The sequence below is a fragment of the Balaenoptera physalus genome (genome assembly GCF_965194825.1).
Source record: "Balaenoptera physalus genome assembly, chromosome: 13".
Taxonomy (NCBI): Eukaryota; Metazoa; Chordata; class Mammalia; order Artiodactyla; family Balaenopteridae; genus Balaenoptera; species Balaenoptera physalus.
In genome coordinates this window covers 40,675,463-40,696,852 of record NC_138892.1, presented here as the reverse complement: position 1 = coordinate 40,696,852, position 21,390 = coordinate 40,675,463, and the positions used below count along the sequence as shown (strand labels likewise).

The window sequence follows — 21,390 nt, the reverse complement described above, 5'->3', positions numbered from 1 at the left end:
AGTACACAATGCAGATTATCTATGGAAAATGAGAAACCTGGTATCAAGGATTTTGCTGTAAGTGGCTGGTTGCCATGGTAGCAAGAAGTGAATGTAGATACTAATGGGGAGCAAAATACCATGTAGTGGTATCAGATAGGATCAGAGTGGCAGGAGAGAGTTTTATTTTCCTTCTAATTAGGAAGGAAAAAAAAAGTGAAGAGTGAGGTTGGCTGGGACAGATTCTAATGCAACTGAAACAAATCCAAAGTAGTCAGTGTATTACTGCAGGCTTATGGGGAGAGCCAGCTCCGGGTGAGAGACGCCTACTCCATGCTACTAGCGATGGGCTACCTCATAACCACCCTCTAGATGCGGGAGAAAGACAAGGGCTGAACAGTTGGATCCCGGATTTGCTATGCCTCTGGATTTAATACAGATGGTCTCATATATGAGTTTTGTACACATATATTTGTGTCTTTTTAATTTTTTCAGAAGTAGTTATACTTTTAAATTTTAGACACGAGTGGATGAATGATGCATCAGTAATAACTTTTTCTGAGAAAAAATGTATATTTTACTTTTAATATATTACGCATACAACTTGTTTAAGAAACAATAAAACGTGAAAATCTAGGATTTATTTTGTTATGACAGAAGTTCTATACATACACATAACACCGTCTAATGCAAAGTATAAATTGTAATCTAGATTAGCATCAAGAAATTTCACATATTACGTTTTTTATTTGCTCTTCAGATTTCTTCAGATTTCATGAACTGTCATCCAAATGGGAATCTTACCACTCTGCTCCCTCTCAGAACCCTTCCCCCTTTACTCCTCCCTCATGTCCCTCACCCAGCCCTGCTCCTCGGTACAAGGAACGAACGTGAGGGGCTAGTGCTTCTTCAGGAATCCCTGGCCTCCTCCCACCTTCTGAAGTTAGAGAATGTAGCTCTTTCCGGGACAGTTTGCACTTTCCAAAACACCTTTCCCCACGAGAAACTTGTCCTCCTTTGGCCAAAAGCCCTGTGCTCTAATGAAAAAGAAGAGCGATCCTTTTGGTTTTAACATGTGCGTATAACCAGAGAGGCAGTGACTAATGCAAGGGCTTTGCTTTGGCCCATTTTGTCTCACTGTGCCACGAGGCACACCTCCTAACCATCTGTATGTTTCTGAGATTCTTGCCTTGTTCAGAGACACTTGGCCATATAGGCAAGCATATACACAATCAGTTCCAGTGTGCAGTTTCCTTGCTAAAGCATGAGCGCTCTCTTAGGGGTTTGTCATCCAAGAGGCAGTCCCTTTTTGAAATTTGTGCAAAAGTACCACCTAGGCTTGTTAGCCGTGACTCGGTGAGCTGCTGGTCGCAAGTGAGGAACTTCTCCCCAGATATAGTTTGAAGCAAAGATAGACAGACCTAGGTATGGATGTTATTATATCTAGAAATCTTATAGGAATCTGGGTATTTTTCTTCAGCAGCAGTAGAAGCAATAAAATGATAACAATAAATAAATATCATTCATTCAGCATTTACTATATACCTTCCTCTGTGCTTTATCTGAATGATCTCAAGATCTCATTTAATTCTTAAAATAAACTTGTGAGATGTGGTTTGACTCCTCAAGTTTCAAATAAGGCTTAGGAAAGTTAAGTACCTCATCCAAGGACAAACTTCTAGTAAGCGGAAGAAACAGGATTCCCTCTGAGGGCTGACTGAGGCCAACAGCAGGACTCTTAACGCTTTGCTTTCCTGATGCTTCCAAGTGATACAAAACCAAACCTCTAAGAACTCGCCCTTCAAAAGTGCCAGTGACTAAAGCACTGTGAGAACCTCATAGTCCCAGAAACAATGTATCAGTGGATGTCTGCTTGAGAGATGACACTTGTTAAGAATGGAATAAGATCAGAATTCTCCTCAGTCATATGTATTTATGTATAAAGTTAATGGTAAAGGAAGACCATATAGTCATTTAGATAAATGATGCCCCCTTAAAAAGATCAGCCAAATTCAACACTCATTCCCTCTAACTCCTACCCACACACAAACACAGAACAGGAAAACTAAAAGAAACATAAAATATTTTTTGAGCTAGAGGTAAAATAAAGCAATATATGTGTAGTCAGTTTCTGAACTGACCTATGTTGCTGAGTAATACATGGTCTTGATCCTTGTGTCTTTTATTGTCTTAAATAATTTAGTATAAGTCCTCCAATTGTGTTCTGCATTTTAAAATTGTTTTGAGACTTCTAGGTCCTTTACATTTCCAGATAAAATTTAGAATCATCTTCTCAATTTCTACAAAAATAATTGAATTACTATTGGGGTTGTGTTATTTATATATATAAACATAAATTTGAGGAGAAATGATATCTTAACAATGAGTCTTTCAATCTATAACCATGATATGCACTTCCATTTATTTAATTTCTCTGACCAATCTTTTGTAGATTTCAAGATATAACTGTTGTACATATTTTGTTAATTCACGCTCGGTATTTGATGTTTGTTGGAATTTTTGCTTATTGTTTGTTAAAAATGGTAAATGGCATGTTTTATAATTTTTTGCTAGCAAATGAAACAATTGTTTTTTGTATATCAACTGTGTATCCTGTGTTCTTTCTAATTTACTTATGGTTTCTAGCAATTTTTTATGGATGTCCTAGGAGTGTCTTCAAATCTGATATTATTTGCAAATTAAGAAAATTTCATTTCTTCCATACAAGTTTATATGACTTTCATTTCTTTCTCCTGCTTTATTGCACTAGATAGGACCCCCAGAACAATGTTGAATAGAAATGGTGAGAATAAAACTCCTTTCCTTATTCTTGATTTTAGGGGAAAAGTATTCTGTAGTTCACATTTAAATATGATGTTAGCTCTAGGTTTTCATACATATCCTTTCTTAGATTGAAGAAGTTTCTTATATTCCTGATTTACTGAGAAGTTTATCATAAGTGGGTATTGAACTTTATCAAATGATTTTTTAGTATATGATCCTCTTTGGAAAGACATAAGGCTTTTATTTTTTTAGAATGTTTATGTGATAAATTATTTTGATTGGTTTTTGAATGTTAAACAACCTTATATTCATGTAGTAAACTTATTTGGACATAATGTATTACACTTTTAATATTTTGCTGAATTCAATTTGCTAGTAATTTGTTAAGGGTTTTGTACCTATGTTTAGGAGGGATGTATCGTTCTCTTGCTTTCTTTGCTTGTAATGTCTTTGGCATCAGGATAATGCTGACCTCATACAATAAGTTGAAAGATATCTCCTCCTCTTCTGTTTTCTGGAAGTTTGCATAGATTTGGTATCATCTCTTCCTTAGGTGTTTGGTAGATGCCACTGAAGGCATCTAGTCCTGGGGTTTTTTCAAAGTGGGGAGGCTTTTAACTATGAATCTAATTTATTTAAGAGATACAGGGTCACATAGGTTATCTATTTCTTCTTGGATGAACATTGGTTGTTTGTATCTTTCAAAGATTTTGTCCTTTTCACCTAAGTTGTCAAAATTATTGGCATAGAGTTGATGAAAATATTTTGCTATTATAATTTTATAATGTCTGTAATATTTGGAAGGATATCCCCCCTTTTATTTCTAGTATTGTAATTTGTATCTTTTCTCCTTTTTTTTTTTTTTAAATTTTTATTTATTATTTATTTATTATGTTTATTTTTGGCTGTGTTGGGTCTTCGTTTCTGTGCGAGGGCTTTCTCTAGTTGCGGCAAGCGGGGGCCACTCTTCATCGCGGTGCGCGGGCCTCTCACTGTCGTGGCCTCTCTTGTTGCGGAGCACAGGCTCCAGACGCGCATGCTCAGTAGTTGTGGCTCACGGGCCCAGTTGCTCCGCGGCATGTGGGATCTTCCCAGACCAGGGCTCGAACCCGTGTCCCCTGCATTGGCAGGCAGATTCTCAACCACTGCGCCACCAGGGAAGCCCTCTTTTCTCCTTTTTAAAAATTAGTGTGGCTAGAGGTATGTTAATTTTATTGCTCTTTCAAAGAAACAACTTTTGGATTTTTTTCTGTTTTCTGTGTTAATGCTTCTTCTTGCTTTAAGTTTAATTTGCTTTCTTTTTCTGGACTGTAAATATGGGGAGTTAGATTATGAATCTTAGACCTTTCATATTTTCTGATACAAGCGCTTATGGTATAAGTGTTTTTCTAGGTGCTATCTTAGCTGAATTAAATACATTTTGATATTTGTGTTCTAATTCACTCAATCCAAAATATTTTTTGAAGCCCAGGTTCAAAACTAGGAATCATCTTTGATCTCTTTCTTAACTCTTTCTAATAGCTGATCAGTTTTCAAATCCTCTCAGTTCTACCTTTGAAATATTTATTAGTCAGAGCGTCTCCCTATTGCCAATGTCACCACCCTGGCCAAGGCCCAATTATGTTCACCACTGATCTCTTACAACACCTTTAAATCATTTTTCCAGTCACCCATTTTTCCTCATTCACTTCATCTTGTCCATTGATATAAGATGTCTAATAGTTAAAAATGAAAACAGTAAGCAACTGGTTTTTGCAAGGCTATACTTAGATTAACGGCAAGTGAATCAAAAACCCTAACTTTTCAGAAATCTGATCATGTTCATTCCCTTTCCCCAAAATATTAAAGACATTGATTTCTCCCCAAGTAGTTTCAATTCTTTCTTATAATATTAAAGGCCCCTCATGCAGCTATGGAGCCCTTTTTTTTTCCCCTCAAAGGATCTTCGTTTTCAAATCTGATATTCGAAAGTACTAGGTACATAGAGCAAATTGAATCTGCTACAAGAAGGATAAACAGGCTTCCAGAGACACCATGGCCAGATCTCCTTACCCCTCCCACAAAACTCTCTCCCTTCCACCTCCCCTGACCAGAACCAACTGGTCCCAGTCTCATCTCAGCTGAGCCCAGCTCAGCCTCACTGCCTGTCTCAACACCCCTTTCATGCTTCAGACCAAAAGTCTGGTTTGGTTTTGTCTGCTTGCCTGAGGGTGGAGAACACTGAAGACTGGGAACATACCACCACTTATGGAAGAACTTTAAGTGTCTTTTTTATAATTGGAAGTTCTTGAGGAACAAATGATGTATGTTAAATCTCTTTGAAAATCATGAATTAATATTCCAAAATTAGGACTTATTGGTATTAGGCCTTACCAAACAGAATTTGGCTCTTTATAAGAAAGAAATTTTTGTCAGTAAATGATGTCCAAAATTGAGTAGCTTGGGCAGTCAGTGCTCTCAGTGCCTGGAAGTCTTTAAAAGTAAATTTGATGTCAGTGGATGGGAATGCTGTAGAAGAGATTTAGCTTTGATTGAAAAAGTAAAGCAGATAACTTTGATAACCCTGCCAGATATTGAAGTGCAAAACTTCGTAAGTAATGTATTCTAACCACTGGAGTGCAGGAGTTCATGACGGTGACTGTTTGTATCTATTTCTGACCAGCTTTATGTTCAGTGGCATCATGTTGACATCTTGAAATCAGCCACAGCAGATGTAAAAATCAGCAAATACTTTCCAATCAGGACATTCCCTCTGATCAGAGGGCCAGTGGGTCAACATTGAAACCAATGCTTTCAACAAAATTCAAGCCAGTAGAATATTTCCATTAATATATCTACCTAGCATTTGAGAATTAGAATAAAATGTAGGTTTTTTCTATAACATAAAATAAAAGTCTTTCCCAAGGACCAGATTAAGTCACTTAGGAGACCTAAACTGAAAAGATTATGGTGCCCAGCAATACCAAATCATGAAAATATGTGTAAGGAAATCCAGCTAAAGTCTTTTCCATCTCCATGCACAAGAAAGAATTTTGACACTTCTTTGAAATAATCACATTTTTTAAAATGTGGTGCCTTTGCTCTTTTAGTGACTAAAATATCTGGTTGATATTTAAAATTAAAGAATTTAAATCTAAGAATTAAAATTATGTTTAGAAAGGAAGACTGACACATTTATTTTCCAGTATATGGCATGGTTAGATGGATGAATGGATAGATAGATGGATGGACGGATAGAGAGATAGCTTGATAGATACATATTGTGTCTTTTAATTTCATTATTAAAATAACACTATAAAAATGGTGTAACTTTCCCTATTTTTATGTTTGAAGAAAGAGACTCAAAGAGCTCTTAAGGAGCTCTTTTAAGTAAATTAAAATTTTAAGTGAATTATACTTATCAGTGTTTAGAGCTTTGATTTTATTCCATCTGACTGAATGCAACTCTTCTTCTATATATTGCATAAACACATGCTTCATTGGATGTAGCTCCTTATAATCCCTTAGGGATTTAATTTTTTATAACATTGTATATACACATGTGACACAAAAGGCCTTCTTGAAGGGAGACATTTTCTTTATTCATTATTGTTTGGCCCACTCTCTTTTTAAGTTCTAGTTCCATTTATGGTATCTAAAAATATTCAGAATATGTTTATTAAATGAATGAGCGGAAGATTAATAGGATTCTTATGTCCTTTCTGCAATGATTACTTCATGACAGCACTGTTCTCTGTTTACTATTTGTAGATATATGAAGCAGATACCCATATACTACCTCATTTTACTCTCACAACTGAACAAAGGGTTGATTCAGCTTATGGATGGAGGACAAATACTTTGCTTAAATTTATTCAAATAGTCAATGGCAGAGACAAAATTATAGAGCCAGACAACTTCTTTGTCATACTCTACATGGATACTTTTAATTCTGTAAACCATGAACAATTTCCTTTGAAATTTTATTAAAATTTGAATATATAATTTTACATCAAAATTTTCATTCATAGAGTACATAAATTTAGGACTGGCTACATTTTGGTATAATATGATTTTTGAAACCAAAAGAAATCTTATTTATATCATAAAGAATACTTATTATTACATGAACATTTTCTATATCACCTATACATTTTTTTCAGTTGTTTGATAGTTTCTTTTTCAACTGGCTGTACTTTTCAAAGCAACTAATTGGTAACACATCCTTTTCCAAGCTTTGAAATGATCATCAAATGGAAGAACATGAATATGAGTCATAAAATATTAGTTTTATATTATTGATAGCTCTCTAATTATCTCTGTGTTCACTTCTTTGCTGGAAGCATGTTTTTCTCCTTACGCAGTCATTAATTTTCACAAGTATGAATTTAAACCATCTCAAAATTATTTTCTTTTGGTGTGTCACACTCCCCACCAGCAGGGTTGCCTAATTTAATGATGGTGGTGGAAAAAGACTGAATTAATTCGTTTTTGGATAAATACAGTAACTATATATATATTTTTTTAACTTATTTATTTTATTTTTGGCTGTGTTGCATCTTCGTTGCTGTGCATGTGCTTTCTCTAGTTGTGGCGAGTGGGGGTTACTCTTCATTGAGGTGCGTGGGCTTATTGTGGTGACTTCTCTTGTTGCAGAGCATGGGCTCTAGGTGCGTGGGCTTCAGTAGTTGTGGCTTATGGGCTCTAGAGCACAGGCTCAGTGGTTGTGGCACACGGGCTTAGTTGCTCCGTGGCATGTGAGTTCTTTCCGGACCAGGGCTTGAACCAATGTCTCTTGCATTGGCAGGCAGATTTTTAACCACTGCACCACCAGGCAAGCCCAGTAACAATATACTTAATTTTTAGAAGAATAAATAAAACCTCAGATATCTATAGTGAGAATGAAAATATATTCTACCTATAGTACTATTCCTCTTTCTTTGGATACTTATCTAAGACCTTGTAGATATCATCACACCAAAATAAATATGTACTGGCTAATATCAACAAAGGAAAGAATTTAAAGAATAATTTCTCTTATAAGTAAGACTATACAACATTGTCAGACATTTATAGCATATAAATCTTTGTAGCTTCATAACTAAAATTTACTGTTCTATGAACTTGTCTTCCAGTATATACCAAATAGCATGTATGAACTTGTCTTCCAGTATATACCAAATAGCATGTAATATATCCATATTAATTCCTAAAAAGAATATAACTAATTAAAATAAAATATAAGAATTAAATAAAAGAACATTAAACATAAAAATGTTCAGGAGTTTAGATACATTGTATCATCTTACAGTGTCGGATATTGCAAAACTAGTTTCCATTTGGATTTGCCGATTCTGTTTTTATCAATAGCAAGCAATTGTTTCTGTAAATTAATATAATTGTTTAAAATTTCAGGATCATAAACAGTAATTATCATGAACAATAAATATAAGTAATATTTTGCACGTGGTGCTGAATTAGAGAATCTTAAATAGGGGTACACAAGTCAATCATAGAAAATAAACATAGGTGTCAATAAAATTGTCAGTGGAGAACTTATGATTAGGTAAGTAGTGTCCCTTATATGCTAGAGGTTCCTGGCCTCTCATCACAGGGAGAAGAATACCTTTCCTTCTTCTCTTCCAGTGCTTATTCTTAGGGGAAAAGGCTCCCTGGTATAGCAAAATGAGTAGGGGCTTGGGAATCAAAGGACCCATCAGTAAGGAAATCCTTGTTAACACTAACTCAATGACAGGACTCTTGGGTAAGTCTCAAAATCTGATTCAGTGTCATTTCTGAGTTTGTTTTTTTTTTTGCTTACCTGTAAAGTGGGAGCAAATAATATCTACCTCACATGGTTGTTAGGATTATTAAACAACAAACACATAAACATGTAACTTTTCCCATCTTAACTAAACGCTTTCTCTACTCCATTTCCACTTCTACAATTTCCTCATTTCCCTGCTCCCTTTTCCAGCAACACCCCTTGAAAGAGATTTCTATAGTTAGAATCTTCAGTTACTCTCCATTTTCTCTTAAATTCACTCCAAGACTTGTAACCTCTCCAAAGAAACTGCTCTTGTCATATCTGCACTAATGGCCACATTGCTAGATCCAAAAGTCAGTGTTCAGTCCTCATCTTCTCACAGTTGATCTTTCGTCTTGGAAGTACTTTTAGTTATGTAGCTATGATGACATTAAATTCTTCCTACATTACAGGCTACTTCTTAGTATCTTTTGCTGTGCCTTCTCATCTCCCCAATTTAATTTTGGAGTTACTCCAAGCTTAGTTTTTGGACATCTTCTCTATCCACCTAACTTCTTGGTGACCACAGTTTCTATGCTGACAATTCCCAGGTTTTTTCCTTCTAGTCTGTACTCCCTCCAGAACTCTCCAGAATTGTGTATCCAACTGCCTTCTAGACATCTCCTGTTGAGTATTTAATAGATATCTTAAACTTAACCAAGCCAATATTAACCTCCTGATTTCCCCTCCTATATTTTCTTTGTCTGAGTTTTCTCCATCTCAGTTAGTGGCTACATCCATCCAGCAGTTCAGGCCCCATACCTTGAAGTCATCACTGACATATCCAGTCAGCTGGGAATACTTTCGGCCCCAACTTTAAAAATAGCCAAAATAAGATATCACTTCCTGTGCGATTTCTCTAGTCCAAGCCGCCATCTTTCTCTCCTGGATTACTGCTATATCTTAAGTGGTCTCTGTTCCTCTTCTTGTCCTCCAATGTTTCTTCTCAATCCAGAATAATAAAAATTTTTTTAAACTATAAGTCAGATCATGTTTTTTATCTGCTCTGATCTCTCTAATGACTCCCATATCACTCTAAGTAAAAAGTCCTTAAAATGGTCTTCAAACTCTATATAATCTGGTCCGGCATTAATTTTTGGACTTTTTTTTTGGCAATCATTTTTTCCCATTCTCATTTATCTCTAGCTACACTGGCTTCTTTGCTGTTTAGAGAATATCTCTACCATGTTGCTACCTAAGACCTCTGCTGTCTTGTTTCCATTCCCTAGAATGCTTTTCCTCTACATACCAGCAAATTTTCAGCACTTCTTAACTCCTTCCCCAACTTGATTTATTTCGGTTACACTCATCACCTTGTTACACACTGCATCATTTACTTCCCCAACAAGAATGAGAGTGTAGGCTCCATCAGGTTTAGGATCCTGGTCTACTTTGTTCACTGCTACATTCTCAGAACAGTGTCTGTCATATAGTAAATGATTAATAAATATTTGTTCATGAAATGAATGAATAAGAAGGTACTTTGTGAAATATAAAGCATTATTATAAAAACAGAGGTTGCTATGTTTTTCCTGGCATTACAGGAAACTATTAAAATAATTAAGCATCTACCTAAGCAGAGCAATCAGCTCTGGAACTCCGGTACATTGCTTTGGAAGGTACATAGGTAGCAGGGATGTAACTATCCTTGCCTACTGTATTTACACTCAGTTATTATATAAAATATACATATTCTATATCTTGTCTACTATACTTGTACTCAATTTTTAACAGCCTGACCTGCTATTAGAATATAAGCATTTTGAGAACAAAGACAATAAAAAACCGGCCAGCTCAATGTTATGTGATAATGTCTTAGGGATTGGTTTTAGCCCCATTGAGTAGAAATATATTAACCAAAAAAATGCTATGAATTTAAACAATGGTTAGAAGAATCAAACTAAAACTTACAGCAGATTTAGAGGAAGATATGAGTGAGCTTCCTTAAAAGTCTGTGTTATATTGCTACTTTCTGAAAACTAAGCCTTTTTGACAAGGAAACAGCATTGGTTATGACAGAGAAGTTGTATAGCTATAGTGCTCTGAGTGACAACGGCAGTGCCCAGCAACCACATTCATATTTTTATTGACTGTTTCTTATTCACTGTTACATGCCTCGAAGCTCTTTATGAGATATTATGTACCGAATCTTAAATACCTTGGACGAGTGCAAGGGGTAAATCTGAGTGACAGGGTTCCTGTTATTTCTTATATTTACTTTGAAAGCCAGGACAGAAAACTTTCCTGGCAGAAGATTAGCTATAATACAATATTCTGAAATACATTGTGATAAAATTACTGTTTTAAGAATGAGCCAGGAAAAAAGGATTCACAGTATTTTCTTCCTACTCACTGTAACCACAGCAACCTCAATTGTGACTTTGTATTGGAAGCCTTTCATAAGCCACGTAAGCTTTGCGTGGGGAGAGAGAAAAGGAGAAAAGTAAACTTGGTAAAACCTCCTCTCCTCAGCTCAACACTTAGCGTCTGAGTTCTGTACTTAGTGTCTTAGTTCTGTATTCATATTTACAGGGTCATTGCCACTGTCTTCTCACTGTTTTTCCTGATTCCAGGCTCAGTTCTTCCCATTTTCCATGATGCTGTTGGAGCAATTTTCCTAAAACAATTACGGGTTTGTTTTCCTCTGTTTTAAGTCTTTAAATGTCTGCTACACTACAGTCAGTGTAGAGCACAGGCCTTCCAAGAGCCTACTTCCTCAATCTGAAGGTGATGACGATGATGAAGATGATGATAACAGCTATCATATATTGAGCATCTTATTTACCTAGACACTGTGAAGATACTTTAGATGCCTATTTCATTTAATCTTCACCAGAACATTACACAGTAATTATTATTCTCTTCTTCTAACAAATGAGACTCAGATAAGTTATTTAATATGTTCCAAGTCACCCAGCTAGTGAGTGAGTGGTGGGTCAGTGCTTTGAGCTTGTCTGACTTCAAAGTTCATGTTCTTTCCTCTGCAATCATACCTTACAACTTAGCCAATGAACCTACCTGGAGTTCCTCAGATGCTTCTCAGGGTGTATATGCCCCTATGCCTTTGTGCAGTTTGCTTTTATAGTCTAAAATACTCTCTCCCCTTGATCACTTGGAAAGTCATTTTTCATCCATCAAACAGCTAACACCTCCTTTTTCTCTGAAGCCCTCCCTACTGTCCTTCCTGCTTAGAGGCGTTTAGGTAATCAACTCCCTCCACTGCCTTCAGTAAGTCCTGTGTGTAACTCTGTTATACTACCTAAATTATCACATTAAGGATTAAGGTTTGCATATCTGACTCAATTTTTGGACTATGATTTCCCTTAGGGCAAGTATCATGAATTATTCTTTATACATTTTATGCATTCTATACAAGTGATTTTAAGATATTCCAAAGCATTATCATCAAAGTATAAGAAAACTGCTTTGGAAACAATTTCATTTTGCATGTTTTGTGCAGTGCATCACCTGCTGTTGAGAGATATTTATCTATGTTTAGTCGTGGAAACCGCTACTTATTTTTTTAATCTACTCTTGTGGCATCTCTGAATTGGATTCTTTGAGGATCAATTTCCCTGATGCTCTAGGCTAGTTAGGGTGTTTCCCTTGTGTTGTTTTGTGTACCTACTTTTGCTTGTGTGGCTGTTGACAGGCCTGAGATGTGTTGGCCTTCGGGTGCTGAGGCTCATGTGTGAGTCTGGGTTCACTGGGGAAACCGAAAATATGGTACCATTCTAGTTAACATAGAAATTTCCATAAAAACTAATAGAATGAGTAGCCATTACTGAATACAGCATGTTGCTCATGTGAATGCAGTCTTTTAGATGGTCAAGGTAGAAATGAAATGTCAAATATCTCTGCTCAGCTATGTTCAGTTGTCTGCTGCTTGCTTAAAAGGATAGTGATTTTAGAAGGCACAACTTGTTTCTGTTTTTCTGACCTTCTTGGCTTCCCTTGGTCTAGCTTGTGTATTTCAGTTGTCTCTTTTTGGTCAAAAGGAATCTTCAAGGACCTAATACCTAGGCATAAGAGTGAACAAAGTTTCCTGCCTCTGTAATTTGGAGCAGGAAGGAATAGATGGTGCTATAAGGAAGACCATCCTCTATGATTAGAGCAAACTTAGACTATGATCTCTCTTTTTTGTACCCCAAGTTTAAAAATACACTCTACAGATACTGAGTAAAGGATAAAATATTTAATACAGAAAATGAGAATTGCATTCTCACTATTACTATGAAAAAGAAAAAAAAAACTAGAATTTTAAGCTGAACATCTTTTGAAACTATTTGAGGATTACATAGACAGATATTTATAGTTTTGGATGTGCCTGCATTCAAGAAATAATTTATAATAGTTTATGAGTACTTACTATGAGCCTGACATCATGGTAGGTGCTTTAATTACTACAGTAAATAAGATTAATTTCTTCTCTCAACAATCTTTGGATTCTAGTTGAAGAAACAGATATATACAAAGATAATTATAACACAATGTAGGGACAGTTGAAATACACTATCTTATTATAATGCAGATCAATGCTTCCAGAATAATCTTAAAAAATAAAACATGTTACACTCTAGTTTCAAACCCTTGAATATTCTTCTGTTGTCTAATGAATAACCTCATTTTGAGGTTTGCTGTGATCTAGACCCTGAACACTTTGCTAAACTTATTCTTAAAGAACCATTTTAACACTGTGCCTCAGCCATACCAAGGTACTGTGCTTGCAATAACCTTCTCTTCCTCTGAAATTGTGTACCAAATTATTTGATGTGATCAGGATATAATATTATACGTGACAATGAGTTATATGATGTGTGACTCCCCAACTTGTTTTAAATGCTCAGAAAAATAAAACCCATGACTTAGATTTATTCTAGATTTATAGTTTTTCCTGACCCAACAGTTAACAGTACTAAACACGTATGAAGTTGTGCTATATGATATTTAGAGTGATGAACAAAAAAGCAACAAAGAGAAAGGAAGGAAAACTTAGTAGAGAACAAAGGTGAGAGGGAAAGAGAGAACGGTGTTTGGCTCCAAAGACTGAGACTCTATAACTGCACGTGCTGTCCACTACAGTTGCCACTAGTCATGTGTCTATTTAAATATAAATTTAATTAAATAATTAAATAAAATTAAATTACTCAGCCAAACTAGCCACATTCTATGTCCTTGCTCTCTATATGTGACTAGTGCCTACAGTGCTGGAAAATGCAGAATGTTTCCATCACTGGAAGAAGTTCTATTGGATAGCACTGATACACAGTATATGATCAGTGCTGTTCTTACATGCTGATATATTCCAAAACTTTCAGAAACCTTCAGATATTTTAAAAGTAAATAGCATTCGAGTTTCAAGTAGTGTACAGAAGAGAAGCTTAGTGTATTAAATTAACCCGATATTTATGGTAACTGTTTGAAACCTCTCTTTTGTCTGCAGAAAGCCACATTTTAATAACACAGGTCTGCTATCTAATCACATAATATACCTCTTCACGCACGTACATGCTTTGATTGTTAAGAGAAGACCTGATGGCCAAAGGAGGATTGTTAGTCAATATTAATCGTTTATAACCACTTATCTTTTAAGAGGTGCTTGGCTATATAAAAGTTAATGTATCTTAAACACAAAGTTAATGTAGGGGTGACAGATTTCTGACATACATACCAAATTTTATATTCATTATATTAAAATGGGTATTTAACCCAACAGAATAATCTGTAAACAAATGAAAGGTAAAAAATGGACAGCCTGTTAAGGCAGGAAAATGATTGTGAGGAGAACCTTGAAAAAATATTTATGTACATTTAGGCAGGTATTCACTAATCCAGTAGTTTGGTTTCATCATTTACACAAAGCTAATACCTTGTCTAAAAGTTGGCATACTTAGGGGAGGTAACTGTTTTGATAAGAATGGCTCAAAAGTTGAATCTCAGCAAATGTCCAAACATTTCTAAGGGTTTCTCATCTTACTGAGAAAATAAGATTTGAAATATATGTTAATAAAACTCATAATCAGGCCATTAGGTGTTAGAAGCACTTCTTTGCAGGGAGTTGTTATATATCAAGTTAAAGCAATATTTGTCCTATGTTATTTATATGAATATCATTTCAAGGATCATTAGTAGAGAAGTGGTGACAAAGATGAATGTCCTTTTGTTGTGAAAGAAGGAGGGTAAATTAAAATAGTGTACTTTGAAGCTTTGAAACTGAATTTTAAGAATATAGTCCTGCTTGCTCTGATAGCTTTGAAATCTGAAGTAGCTGTTAATCATGTCATCCTCAGTGAGGTACAGTTTTTAATGTTGGATGCAGCTCTTATAACTCATTATGTATTATATTTCACATTATAAAACTGAAAAGGGCAAACTTGTACATATCTTAAGCATCCAGGTTGACTATCTAGAATTATTTAAGTGACTTTTATTTTGTATTAAAGTTCTTTGAACTTTTTGTTTTTATTCAAAGAGAATGTATTCCAAGGTAGCATTTAAGAAAATCATGATGGGTATTCTTGGGGCTGTTGTACAATTTTTATTCTATTTTTAAAGTATTCACAATAATCTAGCTTCCTGTAGTTATTCCCTGTCTCTGAATTAGGAACAATGGAAGACCTATTTTTTTTCTTCCTTCCTCTCTTTTTTCTTCTTTTCTTTTTATGAAGATTTAGTGAACACCTACTCTGGGCCACAGACTGTAGTAGGTGTAGGGTCATTGGCAGTAAACCCAACAGAGATGTTCTTTAACCTCTTGGAACTTACAGCATGGAACAGGCAAATTAAAAATTTATGATGAGGTGCCAACATAATTCTCACATCATATTATATTATAGAGGCAAATTAATATCGCAATTAATAAAAGTTATAAGCTGCCAGAGGAATCCACTAATACTCTCTAAAATGGATTCCTCACTATATCACTTTGTTTGATATTATTTGCAGCCAAGAGAAAATTCAAGTCACTTTGCTTTTAAAAAATAAAGGCTTAAATTACCTCCAAAAATGGCTAAAGCGGGGAGGGTATGTTTCCATCAAGACTCTCACCTCTGCTTCATCCCCTGCTGGCATCCCTCAGGCTGGAGCTGTTCCTGGCCTCAGAATAGTACATCATAAAACCAGAGAAGAGAGAAACTTTTTCAGAGACTCTGATCAATCTTTAGAATTCTCATCAAATACTCACCAATTGTTCTGTCAGTCCCAATAAAATCAGGGCACAGAAGCAAACAAGGGAAGTCCCTAGAAGTTAACTGGTCTACTCCTGGCAGAAAAAGGAGAAAATCTAAGTTGGGGAGGCCATTAAGATTCATTCTTTTCAGCATACCTTGCAGTGTACTGAACATCAAATAACATAAACTGCAATAACTCTGAAGGTGAGGAAATAAAGGGCAATCCTTTTATAAAAGGCTTGGTTTTATGGTCCTTCTTTTATAAGAAAAAGACGTATAAAATATTATATTACATACTCTTCAGAAAATTGTTTATCATTTTAAAGACTTAATTCCTAGGTGGGCATTGCATATAGAAAAACTCTGGCAATGAACTATTAGAAGATTTATCAAATTCAAAACTAGCTTATCCTACTACCTTTAATGATTGTGTATGTTGTAATATGTGGTCCAAAATCTCATTGCCACATCTTGATCAAGACTGGGAATGAGGATTTACAGCCAGTGCTTCACGTATGGTAGATAAAAAGTATATATTGGTTGCTATTAACATTACTGTTACTGTTTGTGTTTGGCCATTCAGTAAAATGCTTGACTTTCACTAATTCACTTAATAACTATGTGGCTCAGTTTCTTGATCTCCAAAAAAATTAGGCTATTGAGACCCTATTGTGTAACTAAAAACATTTCAACGGGCACAAATCAAGATAATGTATGTAAAGTCAAGATAATGTATTGATGAACAATATACAAATGTAAAGTAGTCACATTTTCTTTTGATTAATAATGCAGAGCCATAAATCTTGGTTATCAAACATTAGGAAATTTGTTTTGCATATATCAAAGATTTCATATTACAGCAGAAGAGTTGGTCAGAGTAGTTAACAAGTAATTGCCTCAAATATCACTCTTATCTGGGAGCTGTCTGTTCTCCTCAGTCTGACTCTAAAAGTATTGTCTTGGTAGCTCTAGATGATTAAGGCTGAGTTAAACTCAGTGTGTTTTCAGTGCAAAATATTCCACTCAAGGTGCACAAAAGCACTCCTTACCTACACAGCAGCCAGGGCCACAGGAGGTCAGTGCTCAGTGATGGAGGCGGGCAGGGAGATTTGTTCCCCTTTAGAGCCTCTTCCTAGGTCAGATGCCATATAGGCCTCTGACATTTGAAAATGTATCTTTTTTTTCTTTTTTCTTTTTCTTTCTTTTTCTCTCCCCATACAGCTTTTTCTTTTCTGGCATTGAAGTGTTCTATTCATTTCCCCAAAGAAGCAACAGGGAAATGAACTGTAACAAATACTGTTTATTTCTGGAATGAACACCCTCAAGTCCTAGAGAATGGCCTGGGATTAGAGAAATCACTGATATTCTTAAAAGAAATCATCTTTCCACTGAACCAAAGGAGCAGAAAGCACGAAGGCTGTTGTAAACAAGTTATGATTTTAATATAAAATTGCCTTACTGAAGTGGTTTGAGTTCTTTGCAGAGATAACACAGAAGTTTTAACTAAATAAATCCATATAAAAAAAAGGTAGTTGTAAAAAATATTAAATGAAGAACTTGAGAAGAGGCTAATTTCATGTTCCTTAGATGACAGCTTAGATCAAGTGGTTAATGTTTTTAATTGATCTTTGATGAGAACCTTGAATCATAAATCCAGTTAACATATACATGGATGTATCTGTACAATCAAACAAATTTATTCCATATTTTATTAAAATGAGAAGCCCTTCTGGAATTAAAAAATGTGGATGTACAGAAATGAATCTCTTTAGATAACCCAATTATGAATTGCTTAAAATAATTTTGTAATAATACCATTGCTTGTCACATATACAGAATGCTAGTCATCTGTGAATAGTTCAGTTATAATTAAAAGTATTCTACTAAAAATTCGTCAGGAAGATATATGCAAATTAGTACACTTTTTTATTGCTTTTTTTTTCTTGACAACTGAATTCTTTTCTTTCTCCCAGGTATGAATATAATACCAATAATTTATTTTTAGGGAAATAAATTCTTTAATAGAGAGATGAAGGAATTTTTAAAAAAATTTTTATACAGCACGTTTTTATGAGTTATCCATTTTATACATAATAGTGTATATATGTCAATCCCAATCTCCCAATACATCCCACCACCACCACCCACAACCGCGTTCCCCCCTTGGTGTCCATACGTTTGTTCTCTACATCTGTGTCTCAATTTCTGCCCTGAAAACTGGTTCATCTGTACCATTATTCTAGGTTCCACATATATGAGTCAATATATGATATTTGCTTTTCTCTTTCTGACTTACTTCACTCTGTATGACAGTCTCTAGATTCATCCACGTCTCTACAAATGACCCAGTTTTGTTCCTTTATATGGCTGAGTAATATTCCATTGTATATATGTACCACTACTTCTTTATCCATTTGTCTGTCGATGGGCATTTAGGTTGCTTCCATGACCTGGCTATGGTAAATAGTGCTGCAATGAACATTAGGGTGCATGTGCCTTTTTGAATTATGGTTTTCTCTGGGTATATGCCCAGTAGTGGGATTGCTGGGTCATATGGTAATTGTAGTTTTAGTTTTTTAAGGAACCTCCATACTGTTCTCCATAGTGGCTGTATCAATTTACATTCCCACCAGCAGTGCAAGAGGGTTCCCTTTTCTCCACACCCTCTCCAGCATTTATTGTTTGTAGATTTTCTGATGATGCCCATTCTAACTGGTGTGAGGTGATACCTCATTGTAGTTTTGATTTACATTTCTCTAATAATTAGTGATGTTGCTCAGCTATTCATGTGCTTCTTGGCCATCTGTATGTCTTCTTTGGAGAAATGTCTATTTAGGTTTTCTGCCCATTTTTGGATTGGGTTGTTTGTTTTTTTAACATTGAGCTGCATGAGCTGTTTGTATATCTTGGAGATTAATCCTTTGTCTGTTGATTCATTTGCAAATATTTTCTCCCATTCTGAGGGCTGACGTTTCGTCTTGTTTGTAGTTTCCTTTGCTTTGTAAAAGCTTTTAAGTTTCATTAGGTCCCATTTGTTTATTTTTGTTTTTATTTCCATTACTCTAGGAGGTGGATCATAAAAGATCTTGCTGTGATTTATGTCAAAGAGCGTTCTTCCTATGTTTTCCTCTAAGAGCTTTATAGTGTCTGGTTTTATATTTAGGTCTCTAATCCATTTTGAATTTATTTTTGTGTAGGGTGTTAGGGAGTGTTCTAATTTCATTCTTTTGCATGTAGCTGTCCAGTTTTCCCAGCACCACTTATTGAAGACACTGTCTTTTCTCCATTGTATATCCTTGCCTCCTTTGCCATAGATTAGTTGACCATAGGTGCGTGGGTTTATCTCTGGGCTTTCTATCCTGTTCTATTGATCTATATTTCTGTTTTTGTGCCAGTACCATACTGTCTTGATTACTGTAGCTTTGTAGTATAGTCTGAAGTCAGGGAGTCTGATTCCTCCAGCTCCGTTTTTTTCCCTCAAGACTGCTTTGGCTATTTGAGGTCTTTTGTGTCTCCATACAAATTTTAAGATTTTTTGTTCTAGTTCTGTAAAAAAATGCCATTGGTAATTTGCTAGGGATTGCATTGAATCTGTAGATTTCTTTGGGTAGTATAGTTATTTTCACAATATTGATTCTTCCAATCCAAGAATATGGTATATCTCTCCATCTGTTTGTATCTTTAATTTCTTTCATCAGTGTCTTATAGTTTTCTGCATACAGGTCTTTTGTCTCCCTAGGTAGGTTTATTCCTAGGTATTTTATACTTTTTGTTGCAGTGGTAAATGGGACTGTTTCCTTAACTTCTCTTTCAGATTTTTCCTCATTAGTGTATAGGAATGCAAGAGATTTCTGTGCATTAATTTTGTATCCTGCTACTTTACCAAATTCATTGATTAGCTCTAGTAGTTTTCTGGTGGCATCTTTAAGATTCTTTATGTATAGTATCATGTCATCTGCAAAGAGTGACAGTTTTACTTCTTCTTTTCCAATTTGTATTCCTTTTAATTCTTTTTCTTCTCTGAATGCCATGGCTAGGACTTCCAAAACTATGTTGAATAATAGTGGTGAGAGTGGACATCCTTGTCTCGTTCCTGATCTTAGAGGAAATGCTTCCAGTTTTTCACCATTGAGAATGATGTTTGCGTGGGTTTGTTGTATATGGACTTTATTATGTTGAGGTAGGTTCCCTGTATGCCCACTTTCTGGAGAATTTTTATCATAAATGAGTGTTGAATTTTGTCAAAAGCTTTTTCTGCATCTATTGAGATGATCATATGGTTTTTCTTCTTCAATTTGTTAATATGGTGTGTCAGATTGATTGATTTGCGTATATTGAAGAATCCTTGCATCCCTGGGATAAATCCCACTTGATCATGGTGTATGATCCTTTTAATGTGTTGTTGGATTCTGTTTGCTAGTAATTTTTTGAGGATTTTTGCATCTATATTCATCAGTGATATTGGTCTGTAATTTTCTTTTTTTGTAGTATTTTTCTCTGGTTTTGGTATCAGGGTGATGGTGGCCTCATAGTATGAGTTTGGGAGTACTCCTTCCTCTGCAGTTTTTGGAAGAGTTTGAGAAGGGTGGGTGTTAGCTCTTCTCAAAATGTTTGATAGAATTCACCTGTGAAGCTGTCTGGTTCTGGACTTTTGTTTGTTGGAAGATTTTTAATCACAGTGTCAATTTCATTGCTTGTGATTGGTCTGTTCATATTTTCTATTTCTTCCTGGTTCAGTCTTGGAAGGTTATACCTTCCTAAGAATTTGTCCATTGCTTCCAGGTTGTCTATTTTCTTGGCATAGAGTTGCTTGTAGTCGTCTCTTAGGATGCTTTGTATTTCTGTGGTGTCTGTTGTAACATCTTCTTTTTCATTTCTAATTTTATTGATTTGAGTCCTCTCCCTCTTTTTCTTGATGAGTCTGGCTAATGGGTTATCAATTTTATTTATCTTCTCAAAGAACCAGCTTTTAGTTTTATTGATCTTTGCTCTTGTTTTCTTTGTTTCTATTTCATTTATTTCTGCTCTGATCTTTATGATTCATTCGCTTCTGCTAACTTTGGGTTTTGTTTGTTCTTCCTTCTCTAGTTCCTTTAGGTATAAAGTTAGATTGTTTATTTGAGATTTTTCTTGTTTCTTGAGGTAGGCTTGTATTGCTATAAACTTTCATCATAGAACTGCTTTTGCTGCATTCCATAGGTTTTGCGTTGTCGTGTTTTCATTGTCATTTGTCTCTAGCTATTTTTTGATTTCCTCTTTGATTTCTTCAGTGATCTCTTGGTTATTTAGTAACGTATTGTTTAGCCTCCATGTGTTTGTGTTTTTTACGTTTTGTTCCCTGTAATTGATTTCTAATCTCATAGCATTGTGGTCAGAAAAGGTGCTTGATATTTTTTCAGTTTTCTTAAATTTGCTGAGACTTGATTTGTGACCCAAGATGTGATCTATCCTGGATAATGTTACGTGTGCACTTGAGAAAAAAGTGTAATCTACTGTTTTAGGATGGAATGTCCTATAAATATCAATTAAACCTATCTGGCATATTGTGTCATTTAAAGCTTGTGTTTCCTTATTAATTTTCTGTTTGGATGATCTGTCCATTGGTGTAAGTGAGGTGTTAAAGTCCCCCACTATTGTTGTGTTACTGTCGACTTCCTCTTTTATAGCTGTTAG

The 21,390-nt window shown here is 35.3% G+C and overlaps 3 long non-coding RNA genes across 3 annotated transcripts in view; 2 read left to right on the top strand and 1 right to left on the bottom strand.

The window, feature by feature from the left end:
- Nucleotides 1-21,390, bottom strand: part of LOC309640440 — a 676,795-nt gene that overhangs the window by 436,364 nt on the left and 219,041 nt on the right. The window lies entirely within an intron of this gene.
- The window catches only part of LOC309640431, a 181,195-nt gene that overhangs the window by 47,729 nt on the left and 112,076 nt on the right, over nucleotides 1-21,390 (top strand). The gene's annotated exons all lie outside the window — the stretch shown is intronic.
- LOC309640432 lies at nucleotides 992-20,428 on the top strand. The gene is made up of 3 exons (XR_014252213.1): nucleotides 992-3,601; nucleotides 3,926-7,855; nucleotides 7,892-20,428. It is a non-coding gene; the product is annotated as an uncharacterized lncRNA (long non-coding RNA).